Raw genomic sequence first — 21,150 nt, 5'->3', positions numbered from 1 at the left:
ACAATTGATTCATTCTTGTTCCTCTGATGAAACTGGAGCCTAGATAATCTGAAGCAACTATTCATTCTCATGAGAGAGCTTTTCTATGGTATTTATTTTATTTATTTGGCTGTGCCGGGTCTTAGTTGCAGCATGCAGGTTTCTTTGTTTCAGTTGCAGCTTGCAGGATCTTTTAGTTGCGGCATGTGAGATCTAGTTCCCTGACCAGGGATGGAACCCGGGCCACCTGCATTGGGAGTGTGGAGTCTCCGCCACTGGACCACCAGGGAAGTCCCTGTCCTATGGAATTGAGTGATTACTTTGGTTACCCTTGAACAATGAGACGTATGGGACATAAAAGTTCTTTAGACCACCATACAGGCAGAAGGGTGAAGGGAGGGTGTGACAGTGAGGACTAAAATATTTTAGGGTACTTCCAATATTTTTCACTACCAAGAAACACTAGGTATTTTCTCCCCATAAACTGTATGTTTTGAATGGCTGTACATGTCACATATATTGCTCTCATTATGTAGTGACATTTCTATTAATCAAAGGCATAAAGCTGTCAATCAGAACGTCTACAGTGACAATCAGCGTTGTACCATCAACTTAATAATGCCAGTTAAAATCTAAGAAACAATATTTTCATTAGCTTGTACAGATTTTTTTTAATGTGTGATTTCTATCAGACAAAATACAGAAAAAAAGTCCAAGAATTTTTATTACTTCTTCCTAGGAGTTTAGAACTATACCTAGCACATCATTTGGAGATAAGGACAAACAAAAGGCATTTTTGAGTGTGTGTTACTTTCATAATCTGGAAAAAAGTGATTTTTAAAATATTTTTATGGATATAATTATAATTTTTTAATTATGCATTTGAATGACTTCAGAAATAAAGAGACCCCCAAATTACACCTTTGATCTCATTCAAAATATGTCTTATTTTTTCATGTATTTATTCTTTAGTTACAATCCATGTAAAAATAGGACTTAGAGCCTGTCATAACTAAGAATATCTCCACTTTGACCTATCGTCACCACTCGCCCAGCTTGTGGGATCTTAATTCCCCGACCACCAGGGATTGAACCGGGGCCCTCTGCAGTGAAAGCGAGGAGTCCTAACTACTGGACCGCCAGGAAGTTTTCTTCCCTTTTTCATTTAATTAAAGTTATTTTAATTGCTATTAACATGATGCTTTAGAACACCAAGATATAGACGTGGCAAAAGGGTTTTTATTTTCCCTTGATTCTCCATCCAAGACAATAACAAATTCAGACATAACATTCCATTACCAATTCACTGATTGTGGAGTTTGGTTTTTTTGTTTATGTTTGTTTTTCCCACGTATCCCAGACCCCAGGAGAGAAGGGTCTTGGTGTTGGTGGCAGGTACAGGGATTTTTCACCAACCCATAGCCAAGATTCATGGTACTACAATTGTAGGGTTTTGGTTTTGTATTTTCTTGAACGTGAATCTTTTAAAATTCTACTGGTGTTAAATATTTGCCACTTGGTGAAATAAAATCATTCTTCTCTTCATTAAAGACCAAGGAGCAAATTTCTCTCTCTGCCTTTAGTAGAAAAAATCAAGCAGACACTCTTAACCAGGAAATATACAGGCATTAACTACTGCTCTCTTGACAATTCTCCTGGGAAAGGTATGCAGACTCTTAGTATAACTTGATTAAGAACAACGGTCACAGTTGATTAACTGCATTTATTGCGTAAGAAAGTAAAAAAAGCATTACATGAAGATGTCAAAGGTTTTCAGAATTACTCGATAAATCACTGCTAAGATCATGCCCTGTTTTTTAAATTTGCATTACATATTTACATTTCCATGCATTAGTGCAGTCCTACATATAGTGTAAGAGTATTCAGGTGTACATATATACCTAATAAGATAAAAGGCATACAGGCCATACAGGCATACATATACTTTAAAAATATTGCAGGTAAAGTTCCAGACGATCGCAATAAAGCAATACGGTGAGTCACACAAATTGTTTTTGTTTCCTGGTACATATAGGTTATGCTTACACTATAACTGTAGTCTATTAAGTGTGCAATAGTGTTATGTCTAAAAAAACAATGTATACACCTTAATTTAAAAATACTTTATTGCTAAATAATGCTAACCATCATCTGAGCCTTTAGTGAGTCATAATCTTTTTGCCAGTGGGGGTCTTACCCGGATGTTGATGCTGCTGACTGATCAGGGTGGTGGTTGCTGAAGGTGGGTGGCTGAGGCAGTCTCTTGAATAAGACACCAAGGAGGTCTGTCTTTCATGAAGGATTTCTCTGTAGCATGCAAGGCTGTTTGACGGCACTTTACCCTGCTCAGTAGAACTTCTTTCAGAATTGGAGTCAACCCCTCAAACTCTGCAACTGCTTTACCAACTACGTTTATGTAATATTCTAAATTCTTGACACAACTAGGGCAACTCCCAGGCTCTGGTGGGGGACGTCGGACCCCTAAAGGGACAGGAAAAGTACCCACACAACCAGGTAGGACGTGGCAGGGAAGGAGGGGGGAGAGAAAGTGGAGGGAGCAGGGGACTGGCACCCGTGAGGGGTGGCTGGGGAAGGAGAGGGGTTCCATGACCAGAGGGGGAGCCCACCCATGGTGCAGGGATCAGTGGGGACAGAGAGAGACCTCTGGGGGATTGGGGGATCAGAGGGGAACGCAGCTAGCATCTCCCCTGACTGCTTGGGTCCGGCAAGCCTGCTGGGGTCCCAGGCCTCTACCTCCACTCTCTGGGGCCCCCACTGTCTAGGCTGAGCCTAAGCCATGACCCCAACCCCACAAGGCCTTTTCTGGCCATGAGGGTCCTGCGCCTAGGCCCCACCCCCAAGGCTTCTTCTGGCCTTTTTTTTTTTTTTTTTCTGTAGTGGTTCTGTTTTGCCTTGTCATTTCATTCGTATTTTTATTTTTTTCTAATATATTTTTTATTTTTCTAGTTTTATTTTTTATTCTTTGTTATTGTTATGCTCTCATTTTTTTTTTTTTTTTTTCTACACCGCATGGCTTGCAGGACCTTGGTTCCCAGGCTGGGGGTCAGGCCTGAGCTCCTGTGGTGGGAGCACTGAGTCCAAACCACTGGACTAACAGAACCTCAGACCCCAGGGAATATCAAATGGAGTGAGGTCTCCCAAGGTCCTCATCTCAGCACCAAGACCCAGCTGTACCCAAGTGCCTGTAAACTCCAGTACTGGATGCCTCAGGCCAAACAGCCAGTAAGACAGGAACACAGCCCCACCCATCAAAACAAATGAGATGACAAAAAAATACATTACAGACAGAAGGGCAAGGTAAAAACCTGCAAGACCAAACAAATGAGGAGGAAATAGGAAACCTACCTAAAAAAGAATTCAGAGTAATGATAGTAAAGATGATCCAAAATCTCAGAAATAGAATGGAGGCAAGGATTGAGAAAATACAAGGAATGTTTAACAAAGACCCAGAAGAACTAAAGAACAAACAAACAGTGATGAACAAAACAATAACTGAAATGAAGAACACACTAGAAGGAATCAATAGCCGAATAACTGAGGCAGAAGAACAGGTAAGTGAGCTGGAAGACAGAATGGTGGGAATAACTGCTGAGGAGCAGAATAAAGAAGACAGAATGAAAAGAACTGACAGGACAGGCTCAGAGATTTCTGGGACAACATTAAACACACCAACATTCGAAATATAGGGGTCCCAGAAGAAGAAGAGAAAGAGAAAAGGTCTGAGAAAATAGTTGAAGAGATTATAGTTGAGAACTTCCCTAACATGGGAAAGAAAATAGCCACCCAAGTCCAGGAAGCGCAGAGAGTCCCAGGCAGGATAAACCCAAGGAGAAACACACCAAGACACACGTTAATCAAACTAACAAAAATTAAATTCAAAGAAAAAATGTTAAAAGCAGCAAGGGAAAAGCAACAAATAACATACAAAAGAATCCCCATAAGGTTAACAGCTGATTTTTCAGCAGAAACTCTGCAGGCCAGAAGGGAATGGCATGGTATATTTAAAGTGATGAAAGGGAAAAACCTACAACCAAGATTACTTTACCCAGCAAGGATCTCATTCAGATTCAATGGAGAAATCAAAAGCTTTACTGACAGGCAAAAGCTAAGAATTCAGCTCCACCAAACCAGCTTTACAGCAAATGCTAAAGGAACTTCTCTAGGCGGGAAACACAAGAGAGGAAAAAGACCCACAAAAACAAACCCAAAACAATTGAGAAAATGGTAATAGAAACATACATATTGATAATTACCTTGAATGTAAATAGATTAAATGCTCCAACCAAAAGACTGGATAAATGGATACAAAAGCAAGACCCGTATATGTGCTGTCTACAAGAGACCCATTTCAGACCTAGGGACATATACAGACTGAAAGTGAGGGGATGGGAAAAGATATACCACGCAAATGGAAATCAAAAGAAAGCTGGAGTAGCAATACTCATATCTGATAAAATAAACTTTAAAACAAAGACTGTTGGGCTTCCCTGGTGGAGCAGCAGTTGAGAGTCCGCCTGCCGATGCAGGGGACACGGGTTCATGCCCCGGTCCGGGAAGATCCCACATGCTGTGGAGCAGCTGGGCCCATGAGCCATGGCCACTGAGCCTGCACGTCCAGAGCCTGTGCTCCGCAACGGGAGAGGCCACAACAGTGAGAGGCCCGCATACTGCAAAAAAAAATTAATAAAAAAAATAAAAATACTGTTATAAGAGATAAGGAAGGACACTACATAATGATCAAGGGATCAATCCAAGAAGAAGATACAACAATTATAAATATTTATGCACCCAACATAGGAGCACCTCAAAACATTAAGCAAATGCTAACAGCCATAAAAGGGGAAATCAACAGTAACATAATAATAGTGGGGGGACTTTAACACCCCACTTACACCAATGGACAGATCATCCAGACATAAAATAAAGAAACACAAGCTCTAAATGACACAATAAACCAGATAGATTTAATTGATATTCATAAGACATTCTGCCCAAAAGCAGCAGAATACATTTTCTTCTCAAGTGCACACAGAACATTCTCCAGGATAAATCACATCTTGGGTCACAAATCAAGCCTTGGAAAATTTAAGAAAATTGAAATTGTATCCAGCGTATTTTCCAACCACAATGATATGAGATTAGGAGTCAATTACAGGAAAAATACAAAAACACATGGAGGCTAAACAATATGCTACTAAATAACCAAGAGATCACTGAAGAAATCAAAGAGGAAATTTTAAAAATACATAGGAACAAATAACAACGAAAACATGACAACCCAAAACCTAACGGGATGTAGCAAAAGCAGTTCTAAGAGGGAAGTTTATAGCAATTCTATCTCCCCTCAAGAAACAAGAAAAATCTCAAATGAACAATTTAACCTTACACCTAAAGCAACTAGAGAAAGAAGAACAAAAAACAAAAAAGTTAGTAGAAGGAAAGAAATCATAAAGAGGAGAGCAGAAATAAATGAAATAGAAATGAAGAAAACAATAGCAAAGAGCAATAAAACTAAAAGTTGGTTCTTTGAGAAGATAAACAAAATTGATAAACCTTTAGCCAGACTCATCAAGAAAAAAGGGAGAGGATTCAAATCAATAAAATTATAAATGAAAAAGGAGAAATTACAATTGACATTGCAGCAATATAAAGGATCATAAGAGAATACTACAAGCAATCATATGCCAATAAAATAGACAACCTGGAAGAAATGGACAGATTCTTAGAAAGATACAACTTTCCAAGACTGAATGAGGAAGAATTAGAAAATATAAACAGACCAATCACAAGTAATATGAAAAGATGCTCAACATCACTAATTACTAGAGAAATGCAAATCAAGACTACACTGAAGTATCACCTTACACCAGTCAGAATGGCCATCAACAAAAAAATCTACAAACAATAAATGCTGGAGAGGGTATGGAGAAAAGGGAACCCTCTTGCACTGTTGGTGAGAATGTGAATTGATACAGGCACTATGGAGAACAGTATGGAGGTTCCTTCAAAAACTAAAAATAGAACTACCATATGACCCAGCAGTCCCACTACTGGGTATATACCCTGAGAAAACCATAATTCAAAAAGACACATGTACCCCAGTGTTCACTGCAGCACTATTTACAATAGCCAGGACATGGAAACAACCTAAATGTCCATCTACAGATGAATGGATAAAGAAGATGTGGTACATATATTCAATGGAATATTGCTCAGCCATAAAAAGGAACAAAATTGGGTCATTTGTAGAGATGTGGATGGACCTAGAGTCTGTCATACAGAGTGAAGTAAGTCAGAAAGAGAAAAACAAATACCGTATATTAATGCATATATGTGGAATCTAGAAAAATGGTACAGATGAACCTATTTGCAGGGCAGGAATAGAGACACAGACCTAGAGAAAAGACATGTGGATACAGTGGGGGAAGGGAAGGGTGGAACTAACTGGGAGATTAGGATTAACATTTATACACTGCCATGTTAAAATAGCTAGCTAGTGGGAACCTGCTGTATAGCACAGGGAGCTCAGCTCAGTGCTCTATGATGACTTAGATGGATGGGATGGGGGTGGGGGTGGGAGGGAGGTCCAAGAAGGAGGGGATGTATGTATACATATAGCTGATTCACTTCGTTGTACAGCAGAAACTAACACAACATTGTAAAACAACTATACTCCAATAAAAAATAGTAATAAAATAATAAAATTTTAAAAATAAATTCTTTGTTGTCATTTTGGCAATCTTCACAGAATCTTCAACCGGAGTAGGTTCCATCTCAAGAAACCGCTTTGCTCATCCATAAGAAGCAATTCCTCATCCGTTAAAGTTTTATCATGAGATTGCAGCAATTCAGACACATAGAAACAAATAACAGACTTCACTTCTAATTCTAAATCTCTTGCCATTTCCACCACGTCTCCCAACTGAAGTCTTGAACCCCTCAAAGTCATCCATGAGAGTTGGAACCAACTTCTTCCAAACTGGTATTTGATATTTTGACCTCTCCTCACAAATCACAAACGTTCCTAATGGCATCTATAATGGTGGATCCTTTCCAGAATGTTTTCAATTGACTTTGCCCAGATCCATCAAAGGAATCACAATGTATGGCAGCTATAGCCTTACGAAATGTACTTCTTTGATAAGACTTGACAGTCAAAATTATTCCTTGATCCATGGGCTGCAGAATGGGCATTGTGTTAGCAGGCATGAAAATAAAATAAAACTCATTGTATATATCTCCATCAGAGCTCTTGGGTGGCCAGGCACATTTTCAATGAGCAGTAATATTTTGAAAGGAATCTTTTTTTCTGAGGAGTAGTTCTCAAAGTGGGCTTAAAATATTCAGCAAACCATGTTGTAAACAGATGTGCTGTCATCCAGGCTTTGTGCCACTTATAGAGCACAAGTGGAGTAGATTTAGCATAATTTTTAAGGGCCCTAGAATTTTTGGAATGGTAAATGAGCATTGGCTTCAACTTCAAGTCACCAGCTGCATTAGCCCCTAACAAGAGAGTCAGCCTGTCCTTTGTAGCTTTGAACCCAGGCATTAACTTCTCTCTAGTTATGAAAGCCTAGATGGCATCTTCCAATAGAAGGCTGTTTCATCCACACTGAAAATCTGTTGTTTACTGTAGCCACCTCCATTAATTACCTTAGCTAGATCTTCTGGATAACTTGCTGCAGCTTCTACATCAGCACTTGCTGCTTCACCTTGCACTTTTATGTTTTGGAGAGGGCTTCTTTTCTTAAACCTCAAGAACCAGCCTCTGCTAGCTTCAAACTTTTCTGCTGTGGCTTCCTCACCTCCCTCAGCCTTCACAGAATTGAAGGAAGTTAGGGCCTTGCTCTGGATTAGGCTTTGGCTTGAGAGAATGTTGTGGCTGGTTTGATCTTCTATCGAGACGACTAAAACTTTCTCCATATCAGCAATACGGCTGTTTCACTTTATCATTCGTATGTTCACTGGAGGAGCACTTTTAATTTCCTTCAAGAACTTTTCTGTTGCATTCACAACTTGGCTAACTATCTGGTGAAAGAGGCCCAGCTTTCAGCCTATCTCAGCTTTGGACATGCCTTCGTCACTAAGCTTAATCATTTTTAGCTTTTGATTTAAAGTGAGACATATGTGACTCTTTCACCTGAAAACTGAGAGACAATTGTAGAGTTATTAATGAGCCTAATTTCAATATTGTTGTGTCTCAAGGAGTAGAAAGGCCTGAGGAGAGGGAGAGAGACAGGGGAGCAGCCAGAACACACACATTTATTGATTAAGTTTGCCTTCTTAAATGGGCATGGTTCACGGTGCCCCAAAACAATTACAGTAGTAAATCAAAGATCATTGGTTACAGATCACCATAACAAATATAATAATAACTTAAAAGTTTGATATATTTTGAGAATTACCAAAATGTGTTGCAGAGACATTAAGTGAGCAAATGCTATTGGAAAAATGGTGCCAATAGACTTGCTCAATGCAGGGTTGCCACAGACTTTCAATTTGTGAGAAAAGTAACATCTTGGAAGCACAGTAAAGTGAAGTGCAATAAAATGAGGTATTCCTGTATAATTTTTCAAAAAATATTTACTTGCCTCTGCATTCAGCAACTATGGACTAAATAATTCAAACCAATCCTTCTGAAGAAAATTAAGCAGGATGAAATATTATTTTAAATCTTCTTAAAAGAACTGAAAGAGTTTAAAAGATAATGAGAAATTTACCTGGCTAAAATCTAAGAGAAGGTCAAAACCTGGAGAAGCAAACCTAGCTGGGTTTAATGGCCTTACTGGACAAAGGGCACAGAAGCCAAAAACGTAGGTCCAACCCCAGGCGGAGACTCTCATACCTCATTACTCCATTAAACTAAGGTCTTCCAAAGGGCTACACTCTCAAGGCAAGAGATAACCCAGATTCCTCACCTGGGCGGTTAAGGCAACTTCAATCTCAGAATTTAGATTAAGATAGTCCTAGAAAGGTGAAGGGCCTCAAGTGCCTGGAAGAATCAGATGAAAATCATTATTTCATCTTAGGTTTCTGATTGTTTCTACAGATATTTTTTAAAACATGATGACCAGCACATAAATAAATTAAAGCCAGCACAAGTGAGAATCAACACACACGATGAACAGTTCCAGGAGATATCAGGCCTCCATGCCTATTATGTTTTGGGGGGTTTTTTTGGCTGCCTTGGGTCTTTGTTGCGGCGCACAGGCTGTCTCTAGTTGCTGCGAGCTGGGGCTACTCTTCGTTGCAGTGTGCAGGCTTCCCATTGCAGTGGCTTCTCTTGTTGTGGAGCACAGGCTTTAGGCATGAGGGCTTCAGTAGTTGTAGCTCTCAGATTAGTTACTCCATAGCATGTGGGATCTTCCCAGGCCAGGGATCGAACCCGTGTCCCCTGCATTAGCAGGTGGATTATTAACCACGGTGCCACCAGGGAAGTCCCCATGCTTATTATGTTGAAATAATATATAAGCTTGAAAATATCTCCAGGGAAGAGGAAACTATAAAAGCAACATAGCAGATCTGATAAAGAATCAAACAGGGCTTCCCTGGTGGCGCAGTGTTTGAGAGTCCGCCTGCCAATGCAGGGGACACGGGTTCGTGCCCCGGTCCGGGAAGATCCCACATGCCGCGGAGCAGCTGGGCCCGTGAGCCATGGCCGCTGGGCCTGCGCATCTGGAGCCTGTACTCCACAACGGGAGAGGCCACAGCAGTCAGAGGCCCGCGTACAGAAAAAAAAAAAAAAAAAAAGAATCAAACAGAACTTATACAAATAAAACAATACAATAAATGAAATTAAAAACAAAAGATAGGTGGGTCTAACAACAGATTGGACACAACTTAAGAATTGCAGAACTGAAGGAAAAAATGAGAAGAAACTATCCAAAATGTAGCATGAAAAGATAAAAACATGAAAATTGCCATAGAGAACCAGTGACATATAGGATACAGTGGGTAGATATAACATATTTAATTGGAGGTTTAGAAGAAGAGGCAGAATAAGAGACAATATTTGAAGAGATAATGGCTGAAATTTTTTCAGAAGCGATGGAAGACAATCTACAGATTCAGTATACCAACAAACTGCAAGTAGGAAAAATACAGAGAAATCTTTACAAAGATACATCATGGTGAAACCAAAATATTCAACCACAAAGACAAAATTTTAAAAGGAGCTAAATCTAGATATCCAACCACAAGTAAGTAGGAAATACAAGAAATAGAGGCATATGTTAAACTACCATGAGGATGCAACAATCCAAATCTAGAATGTGGAAAATTCAACTATTAGAATGTCCCACTTCTTCAAAAAATAGATGACATGAAATTAGTGGGGAGTGGAGGTGGTTTAAGATTAAAAGACTTATGGTAAGCAACATGTATTATGGTAAGCAAGCATTTAAAGTGCAAATCACTATTCTTTCTTTAATTATGACATAGCAAGTATTTTATGGAAAATGGAGACTACCATCCCATGTTTGGGGAATTCCCATCATACGAGTCTTGGTAAGAAGCAAAGAGTACCACCCAACATAATATTTAAAAAATCAACTTACCCAGCCTTTCTTACAGCCAGAGCACAGATATATGACCACAGCTCTATCAGTCAGAATTCTCCTACATTAGACTTTGAGACAAACGCTAGTGAATCAAATTGATTTAGTGGAATCAATGCTAGGGCAGGTGGCAGCCATGGTGGTAGCTACTTTTCCAAAGGAGCAGTGATGTTCTAGCGGCAGCATCCAGTATCTAGCATTGATGATGTCAGTGTTGAAAGCAGCAGGATCTGTGGATAGCAGGAGCAGCAGCAGTAGAAACACGGTGGCTTTATGGAGCCAGCTTTGTGGTGTGATTTTGGAAATGGTTCCTGGATGAGAGTTCCCAAGTGTGGCTTTCCAACTCTCCTGGAGAGGCTAAGGTACTAAAATAGTCTTTATTAAATTCATTTTTAGCACAAAAAAAAAACCTCAAGAGAGTGAGGAATGGATATATAATAGATGAATTAATCAGAATAAGTGCCAGAATAGCAGAGTGAGGACATCCAAAATTTCACTGCTCCATAAAAGGAATGAGAACAATGGCAAAAAATTGTCAAAATCAACTTTTTCTTAACATTGGAAATAAAGTTTTGCAACAGTCCAAGGAGCTTCTTTTTTTTAATGACTGAATCTCAGAACAGTAAGCTTTGTGACATTGCAACTTCCCAATGAGGGAATACAATGAACAAATTAGATAACCTAGTTGAAATAGGTAAATTCCTAGAAAGACAAAAACTACTGAAACTACCTCAAGAAGAAATAGAAAAACTGAACAAGTAAAGCCATTGAATTAATAATTTTAAAAAACAGTGTTTCTCTGGTGGCACAGTGGTTGAGAGTCCGCCTGTCGATGCAGGGGATGCGGGTTCGTGCCCTGGTCCGGGAGGATCCCACGTGCCGTGGAGCGGCTGGGCCCCATGCGCCATGGCCGCTGAGCCTGCGTGTCCGGAGCCTGTGCTCCGCAGCGGGAGAGGCCACGGCAGTGAGAGGCCCGCGTACCGCAAAAAAAAAAAAAACAAAAAAACAAGCAAACAAACAAAAAACAACTTTCCATGAAGGAAACCCTAGAACTATAGGCTTCACTGGTGAATTTTACCAAACATTTAAAGAATTAACACTAATCCTTCACAAAATCTTTCAGAAAACAAAAGAGAAGGGAATACGTTCTAACTCATTCTATGAGGCCAATATTATCCTGATATCAAAACCTGACAAAGATATAACAAGAAAACTACAGACCAATAATTCTTATAAATATATACACACACATTCTTTATTTTATGGGGGTTCTTGTTTGTTTTGTTTGTTTGTTCATGTTTTGGCCACACCACACAGCTTGTGGGGTCTTAGTTTCCTGACCAGGGATTGAATCTGGGCCCTCAGCAGTGAGAGCATGGAGTCCTAACCACTGGAATGCCAGGGAATTCCCCACACACATTCTTTCAAAAAGAAAAGAAAAAAAAAAAATCAAAACCCTAGGAAACAGAACCCAGTAACATGTAAAAAGGATTATACATTATGACTAAGTGAGATTTATCCCAGGAATGTAAGGTTGGTTTAACAGCTAAAAATCAACCCCAATGTAACGCACCATATTAATATACAAAAGAACAAAAACTAGATAATAACCTCAATGCACCAGAAAAAGCACTTGACAAAATCCAATACACTTCCATGATTAAAAAAAAAAATTAAACAAACTAGGAATAGCAGGTGTTACGGACTAAATTGTGTCCCCTCCCCCCCCCCAAAAAATTTTCATGTGCAAGCCCTAACACCCAATGTGACTGTATTTGGAAATAGGACCTTTAAGGAGATAACTAATGTTAAATGAAGTCATAGGGTAGTACCCTAATCTAATGTCTTTATAAGAAAAGGAAGAGACACCAGAGATCAATCTCTCCCTCCCTCTAAATGTACATACACACACACACACACACACACACACACACACACAAACACAGAAATGGCCAAGTCAGGACACAGCAAGAAGGAGGTCACCTGCAAGCCAGGAAAAGAGGCCTCACCAGAACCCAATCCTGCTGGCACCTTGATCTTAGGTTTCTAGCCTCCAGAAATATGAGAAAATAAATGCCTATTGTTTATTTTTTTAATATTTATTTATTTATTTTGGCTGCACCACATCTTAGTTGGGGCACACAAGAACTTCGTTGCAGCATACAAGATCTTTTAGTTGTGGCATGCAGACTTCTTAGTTATGGCATGTGGACTCTTAGTTGCAGAATGCATGCAGGATCTAGTTCCCTGACCAGGGATCTAACCCGGGCCCCCTACATCAGAGGCACACAGTCTTACCCACTGGACCATCAGGGAAGTCCCTAAATGCCTAATGTTTAAACCACCAGTCTATAGTATTTTGTTATGGCAGCCTAAGCAGGCTAATTTAGAGGGGAACCTCCTCAACCTGATAGACTGTCTAAAACACCCCATAGCTAATATCATACTTAATGGTAAAAGACTGAATGCTTTCCACCTGAGATGAAGTACTAGACGAGGATGTCAGCTCTTGTTACTCCTATTCAATCTTGTACTGAAGATTTTAGCCAGGCCAGCTAGGCAAGAAAGAGAAGTAAAATTTATCCAGGTTGAAAAGGAAGAAGTATCAATAAAACTATATTTGCAGATGACATGACCTTGTATATGGAAAATCCACAAAAATATTAGAATAAATTAGTTCAGCAGGGTGGCAGGATACAAGATCAATGTACAAAAATCAGTTTTATTTCTATTCACTAGCAATGAACAATCCAAAACTGAAATTAAGACCACATTCTTTTTGCAATAGCATCAAAACAGAATGAAATGCTTAGGAATAAATTTAACAAAAGAAATGTAAGATTGATAAATAGCTAACTATAAGACATTGATAAAAGTAATGAAAGAAGACTTAAATAAATGGAAATATAGCCCACGTACATGGATTTGGCTTAATATCATTAAAATGGCAGTAGTCTCCAAACTGATCTAGAAATTTAATGTAATCACTATCAAAATTTCAGCTGGATATTTTGCATATATTGGCAAGCTGAGCTTAAAATTTTTATGGAAATTTAAGGGACCCAGAATAGCCCAACTATCTTGGGGAAAAAAGAAGAAAGTTGGAGGATTCACACTTCCTGATTTCAAAATTTCCTACAAGCTGCAGTAATCAGGGCAGTGTTGTATTGGCATAAAGATAGACATAGATCCATGGAATAGGGTTGAGTGTCCAGAAATAAATGATTAAATTTATGATCAATTGAGTTTTGATAAGGTTGCCAACACAATGCAATGGGGAAAGAGTAGAATTTTCAACAAACGGTATTGGGACAATTTGATATCTACATGCAAAAAAATGAAGTTGGACACCTACTTTATAACATATACAAAAATTGTATGCAAATGCAAATGGTGAAAGATCTAAATGTAATAGCTAAAACTAAAATTCTTAGAAGAAAATGTAGAAGCATTGGAGTAAATCTTTGTCATCTTGGATTAGGCAATGTTTTCCAAAAGCACAAGTGCAAAAAAAAAAAAACCGATAAATTGGATTTCATCAAAATTAAAAACATTTGTGCTTCGAAGTACACCATCAAGTAAGTGAAGACAATCCACAGAATGGGAGAAAATATTGGAAAACACATATCTGATGAACGACTTGTAACTAGAATATAAAAGAAACACAACTAAGAAAAAAAAAGACAAAAAGACAAAAAAAGACAAATTATAAAATGGGCAAAGAATCCAAATAGACATTTCTCAAAAAAAGATATACAAATGGTCAAAAGGTACATGAGGGAATTCCCTGGTGGTCCAGTGGTTAGGACTCCACGCGACCATTGCCAAGGACCTGGGTTCAATCCCTGGTCAGGGAACTAAGATCCCACAAGTCACCCAAAGTGGCCAAAAAAAAATAAAAGTACATGAAAAGATGCTGAATATCAGTTGTCATTAGGGAAATGCAAATATCAAAAATGCAATGAAATACTGCTTTGAACATACTAGTATGGCCAAATCAAAAAGACAGACAATAACAAGCTTTGGTGAGAATGTGGAGAAATCAATCCTCATACTTTGCTGGTTGGAATGTAAAATTGTGGCGCCACTTTAGAAAACAATGTGACATTTCTTCAAAAAGTTAAACATAGAGTTACCTTATGACCCAGCAATTTTACTCTTAGGTAAATACCAAGAAAAATGAAAACATGTCCACACAAAAACTTGTACACAAATGTTCATAGCAACATTATTTATAATAGCTGAAAAATGGAAACAATCCAAATGTTCAACAACTGATGAATGGATAAACAAAATGGTATATATCTGTGCAATAGAATATTATTTAGTCACAAAAATAATAAAGTACTGACACATAATACAACATGGATGATATTTGAAAACATGCCAAGTGAAAGTAGCTAGACACAAAAGGTCACATGTTATACAAATATTATATATGAAAATGCTATATGATATTATATGCCCAGTTATATGACATATGCCCAGTTATATGAAATGTCCAAAATATGTAAATCCATAAAGACAGAAAATAGATTAATACTTGCCCAGGGGCTAGAAGAAGACACAGTAAGAAATGACTGCTGATGTGTATGGGATTCCTTTTTTGAAGAAAAAATTCTAAAGTGGTGATGAATACACAGCTCTGTAAACTTACTACAAACCACTAAATTGTACATTTAAAAAATAAATTTTATGTTATGTGAATTATATCTCTTTAAATTTGTGACTAAAAAAAAAAAAGTTGTGACTAAAAAAAGGTACATTAATCCAATACAAAGTATACACCTTTATTGAAAACAGATTTGAACTATCAACTCTGACAAGACAGTTTTTAAACACATTAAGGGAAATTTAAACATGGACATCACAATGGTATTTAGTTATCTTTTAAAGAAAGTTCTTACCTGTTAGAGATACATACAAAAATATTTATGCTAAAATGATATGGTATATGGTATGGTATTTACAGCATAAAAAGAAAGAGGTAGAATAAAACAAGTTTGGAATGACACTGATAATTTTTTAATTGGGTAGTGGGTACATGAGTTCATAATATGATTATTTATAATTTAGTGTATGTTGTAAATTTCCACATAAAAGTATGAAAAATAACTAATAAGAGAGTAAGATAACAGGAAGCTGGGGAGAGAAGCATTATTTCCAAAAGTGTAGTAAAGCTTATTGCTGACTTCTGAATAGAAACAATGGAAGTGGGCTTCCCCGGCGGTGCAGTAGTTAAGAATCTGCCAGGACACGGGTTCGAGCCCTGGTCGGGGAAGATCCTACATGCCGCGGAGCAACTAAGCCCGTGTGCCACAACTACTGAGCCTGCGCTCTAGAGCCCGAGAGCCACAGCTACTGAGTCCACGTGCCTAGAGCCCATGCTCCGCAACAAGAGAAGCCACTGCAATGAGAAGCCTGCGCACCGCAACAAAGAGGAGCCCCCGCTCGCGGCAACTAGAGGAAGACCACATGTAGCAACGAAGACCCAACGCAGCCAAAAATAAATAAATAAAACAAATAAAATTTTTAAAAAAAGAAACAATGGAAGCCAGCCAATAGTGGAATGGTATATTTAAAAATGCTAAAAGAAAATAACCAGAACTGAGAATTCTCTATCAGCCAAAAATTTTTCAAGATTGGAGGTGAAATAAAAATATTTTCTGAAAGAAGAAAATATTAACATTTCATCTTCGGATCTTCCGTGGTGGTGCAGTGGTTAAGAATCTGTCTGCCAATGCAGGGGACACAGGTTCGAGCCCTGGCCTGGGAAAATCTCACATTCCGCAGAGCAACTAAGCCCATGCACCACAACTACTGAGCCTTCACTCTAGAGCCCGTGAGCCACAACTACTGAGCCCAAGTGCCACAACTACTGAAGCCTGCACGCCTAGAGCCCGTGCTCCGCAGCAAGCGAAGCCACCGCAGTGAGAAGCCCGCACACCACAACAGAGTAGCCCCCACTCGCCACAACTAGATAAAGCCCGGGCACAGAAAGGAAGACACAATGCAGCCAAAAATTAATTATTAATTAATTAATTAAAAAATAAAACACTTCATCATGAGGAAGCTTTCACTAAAGGAGATTCTAAAGCCAATAGTAAATATAGATCCTAGAGGGAAAAGGCCTGAGATACAAAAAGGAATAAAAAAAAAAAAAAAAACTGTAGATGTGGGAACGTGTAAATGAATGTTGGCTATGAAAAAATTAATTTTTATAAATTCACAAAACAGAAATAGACTCACAGACATAGAAAACAAACTTATGGTTACCAAAGAGGATAGTTGGGCGGGGCGCATAAATTAGGAGTTTGGGATTAACATATACGCACTCTACATAAAACAGATAAACAACAAAGACCTACTGTATAGCACAGGGAACTATATTCAATATCTTGTAATAACCTATAATGGAAAAGAATCTGAAAAAGTATATACATATCTGAATCATTTAGCTGTACACCTGAAACTAACACAACATTGTATATTAATTATACTCCAATTTTAAAACATGGTTGAAAGAAAAATCATGATTAGGATTTGTGGTTTTCAGATTTTTTTTGTTATGAAGGAGAGCATAAATATCTTTGTAAATATTCTTTATTCCTTTGGATTGGAGTAATTCTTATACATTTCTCAAAGTAGTATAATTTTATACCTATTATCATATTTTAAAATTTTATTTATTTAATTTATTTTTATTTTTGGCTGCGTTGGGTCTTCGTTGCTGGGTGCGGGTTTTCTTTAGTTGCGGCGAGCGGGGGCTGCTCTTCATTGCCATGGCTTCTCTTGTTGCGGAGCTCAGGCTCTAGGCGTGAGGACTTCAGTAGTTGTGGCTCGCGGGCTTCAGAGCGCAGGCTCAGTAGTTCTGGTGCACGGGGCTTAGTTGCTCCGCAGCATGTGGGATCATTCCAGAACCAGGGCTCGAACCCATGTCCCCTGCATTGGCAGGCGGATTCTTAACCACTGCGCCACCAGGGAAGCCCCCTATTGTTATATTGCTCTCCAAAAAGACTGAATAATCTACAGGGCTATTTACAACATCATTGTACTAGTCAATATTTTTGTTTCATTTGACAACATTGGTGTTTACTTTTTTTTTTCTAGTTTAAGAGAGATGTAATGGTAGCTTAAGTTCTTTTAGTTTGTTTTCTTTACATTTTAATATGACTGAACTAGTTATTTCCCAAAATGCAAAAGAAATATGATTATTTACCTTATCAGTTTTTTACTGAAGAAGGATATTTTGACTGTCATTTTGGCCATTCAGAATATTCTCATATACCACTATTTATTCTTTGCATTAGCCATAGGGCAGACAGTTATTACATCGCATAGAAACTGACCTAAGTATGCGGAAATATTAGATTCGCCAAATGTTAGACCATCTAGTACAATGGGGAGAATCCTGAATGATCAAAAGTTATCCTCATAGGGGCTTCCCTGGTGGCGCGGTGGTTGGGAGTCCGCCTGCCGATGCAGGGGACGTGGGTTCGTGCCCCGGTTCTGGGGGATCCCGCGTGCCGCGGGGCGGCTGGGCCTGTGCGCCGTGGCCGCTGAGCCTGGGCGTCCGGAGCCTGTGCTCCGCAGCGGGAGAGGCCGCGGCAGTGAGAGGCCCGAGTACCGCAAAAAAAAAAAAAAGTTATCCTCATAATTTTCTCATGCATTTTCTAAGAAAGAACATAAATTATCAGTCTTTTACCAAATTCAAAATGAATTTTACTGATAAGAATGACATCAAATAAAATTGATTTCACCTAAAACTGAACATGATAGGGAATTCTCTGGTGGTCCAATGGTTAGGACTCTGCCCTTTCACTGCACGGCCAGAGGGGAAAAAACAAAAGACAAAAAGCCTGCACATGATAAAATTAGTGATACACTTTTTATTTTTTAAAAATCGCATCTCTTTTTATAGCATGGAAAACTTTAAATATTGACTTAAGAAAGCTTACAGACAGTGGAGCCCTGAGGTGACTGCTGACCCCGCTCTGCTGCCACAGGGGGTGGATTCCAGGGCCGAAGCGCCGCGGCATGGGAGACCTCCAGGTGACCAAAGCCACATAACGTCAATAGCTCATTCATCCATCCATGCCAGATGGGTCGTGGGGAAGGTGATTGCGACAGCAATTCAAATACCTGCTAAAGTGAGAGTAACCAGGCTTGTTCTGGATCCCTACTTGTTAAAGCATTTTAATAAGTGAAAAACCTACCTTACGATGCTCTTCAGCAGTGCACAGCCGGGAATACTGTGCTTCTCACAGCTTTACCTGTCCCACGGACACAGCACGTGAATCATGAACTGGCTGCGATCATTTTCAAAGTTGGACAAGTCACAGATCTGGTGACCGGGAAACCCTGAGCAGGAACTCCCTACCTTGAGATTCCAGTCAATTCGGAAACCACTCACTTGAACCAAAAATCGGGAAGAACTCGCTATCTCTTTAAAATAGTGAAGGTGGATTGGAAGATAGAGCCAACAGGAAAGATTCCTAAATTCGTTTTATGGAAAAAATGTTTTAACTTCCGTCACAAACTGTCCAATTTATCTTCTAGTATTTATGACATAGCTAAAAGTAAATGAAGTAAAGACCTTGTTACAATTTTCCATAAAGGCTTATAGTCATTTTTCAAATTTCTTTCTCGGTGAGCATACTTTCCTGTTACACTAAGTATGCCTAGCAATCCACTGCATTATTTTATAAGCTCACTGTTTTAGAAGGTGTATTTTTTTTTATTCAAAGGAATCTTGAATTTATCTTAGAACATTTATTTTGGGAGAATAAAACTTACCTTTTGATATCATAAACAGATAAGGCCACATTAAGTGAATATTTAGTTTTGAGGGTATATATTCAAAATTAATTAAAATTTTTCTCTGGGCTTCCCTGGTGGCGCAGTGGTTGAGAGTCCGCCTGCCGATGCAGGGGACATGGGTTTGTGCCCCGGTCCGGGAGGATCCCACATGCCGCGGAGCGGCTTGGCCCGTGCGCCATGGCCACCGGGCCTGCGCGTCCGGAGCCTGTACTCCGCAACGGGAGAGGCCACGGCAGTGAGAGGCCCGCACACCGTAAAAAAAAAAAAAAATTTCTCTGATTTAACCAATTCTAAACGGAAATATTTTATATGCTTCGTTCAGACTTTATCAGGTTGAAATCTGTATTAATAAGAATGTTGACACATAGAAAATAAACTTAAAAATTCAAAAAAAGGAAAACAAATAATGAAGTACAAAACAAAACTTTCAGTTGATAAAAGAAAAACATTTATTAACTAAAAATCAAAGAATGAAATCTTTTTGACAAAATTTAGATATGCAAAATTAGAAATGGAAAAATTTGATTTGGTAGCAATTATGGTCATAAAAAGAAATTATAGGGAATTTTCTGGTGGTCCAGTGGTTAGGACTCCACGCTTTCATTGCCAAGGGCCTGGGTTCAATCCCTGGTCGGGGAACTAAGATCCCACGTGCAGCGCAGCCAAAAGAAAAAAGAAAAGAAATTATAGTGGCAAAATCTTCAATGGTAAAATTAGATATGGGCAAAATGTGACCAAATCTTCAAAACAAAGAATTGATTCTGATCAAATTAATTGATTTCAGAGAAATAAAAATAAAATGAAAAACATTGAAAATGGCTTTACTGCTCTCCATATAGAATTAAGCAAAGATTTAAATTTACTTTATATTTAGCTATAGAAAAAAAAGGATAATTCATCAGAGTATCATTCTATTAGAATATTTTATTGATAAAAACATGATAAAAATTTACTAATCTCAGAACAGCAGTATAAAAAGTACTCAATTTCATATTAGATGTGTGTGTTGGGGGGAAGGGATGAATGGGTTAGAAAATATTATTTTTATTTGTTAATTTTTTTCTTTTGTCTTTATTTCCTGATGACAATTTTGTGGAATAAGTTCAAAAATTTATTTCCTACCACAATTCAGATGTACAGGGAAAAAAACAGAAGTTTTTCTGGTTTTTGTTTTCCTCTCACACTAGACCTTTTATTCAGTGGAAATACAGCATTCTAGTCCATCTTGACATTCTGGGATTCTGTGATTTTGTTTTTCCAAAACAAGATTTTATTCATGGCTACATAATAAATTATCATAAGGCTGTACCATAATGCATTTTTTACCCCACTGATTTACAGTTAAGTTTGGCCAATTACCCACCAATAAAATAACCTTGTAGGGTACAACACAAGTGTTTTTTCAACCTAAAACTATTCTGACCTTCCTCTTATTTAGTGGGAGAGAATTATTAAATATCTAATCCAGTTTAAGCTTTGTCTACCCCAATAATTGAAATGATCCATTTAGTCCCCCAAGAATGGAAACCATGCCTATGGAATATTTAAAGTAGAAAAAGAAAACTGTTATTGGAACTAGGGTAATCATCTTTAGATATTTAAAGGAGTGTTATATGGAGGCATGATTATATTATCCTATGTGACCAAAGAGTGGGACTGGGACAAATAAAATCATGGAAAGGGAAATTCTACTCTGTTTAAGAAAGAATTGTCTGATATTTGGAGCTGTCCACGATTGAATGATTGCTCATGAGAGATGAGATTTACATCATCA

At 38.4% G+C, this 21,150-nt stretch overlaps 1 pseudogene; it reads left to right on the top strand.

Moving 5' to 3' along the window:
- Positions 1–10,023: 10,023 nt before the first annotated feature.
- On the top strand, positions 10,024–19,012 carry LOC113609903 (28S ribosomal protein S17, mitochondrial pseudogene; annotated as a pseudogene).
- Positions 19,013–21,150: the final 2,138 nt, after the last annotated feature.

This window comes from Aethalodelphis obliquidens, unplaced genomic scaffold, assembly GCF_003676395.1.
Source record: "Aethalodelphis obliquidens isolate GAN/ISIS:26980383/991018 unplaced genomic scaffold, ASM367639v1 scaffold59, whole genome shotgun sequence".
NCBI classification, from domain to species: domain Eukaryota; kingdom Metazoa; phylum Chordata; class Mammalia; order Artiodactyla; family Delphinidae; genus Aethalodelphis; species Aethalodelphis obliquidens.
Note: the sequence above shows the minus strand (reverse complement) of the source record. Positions and strands in the feature narration are given on the sequence as shown.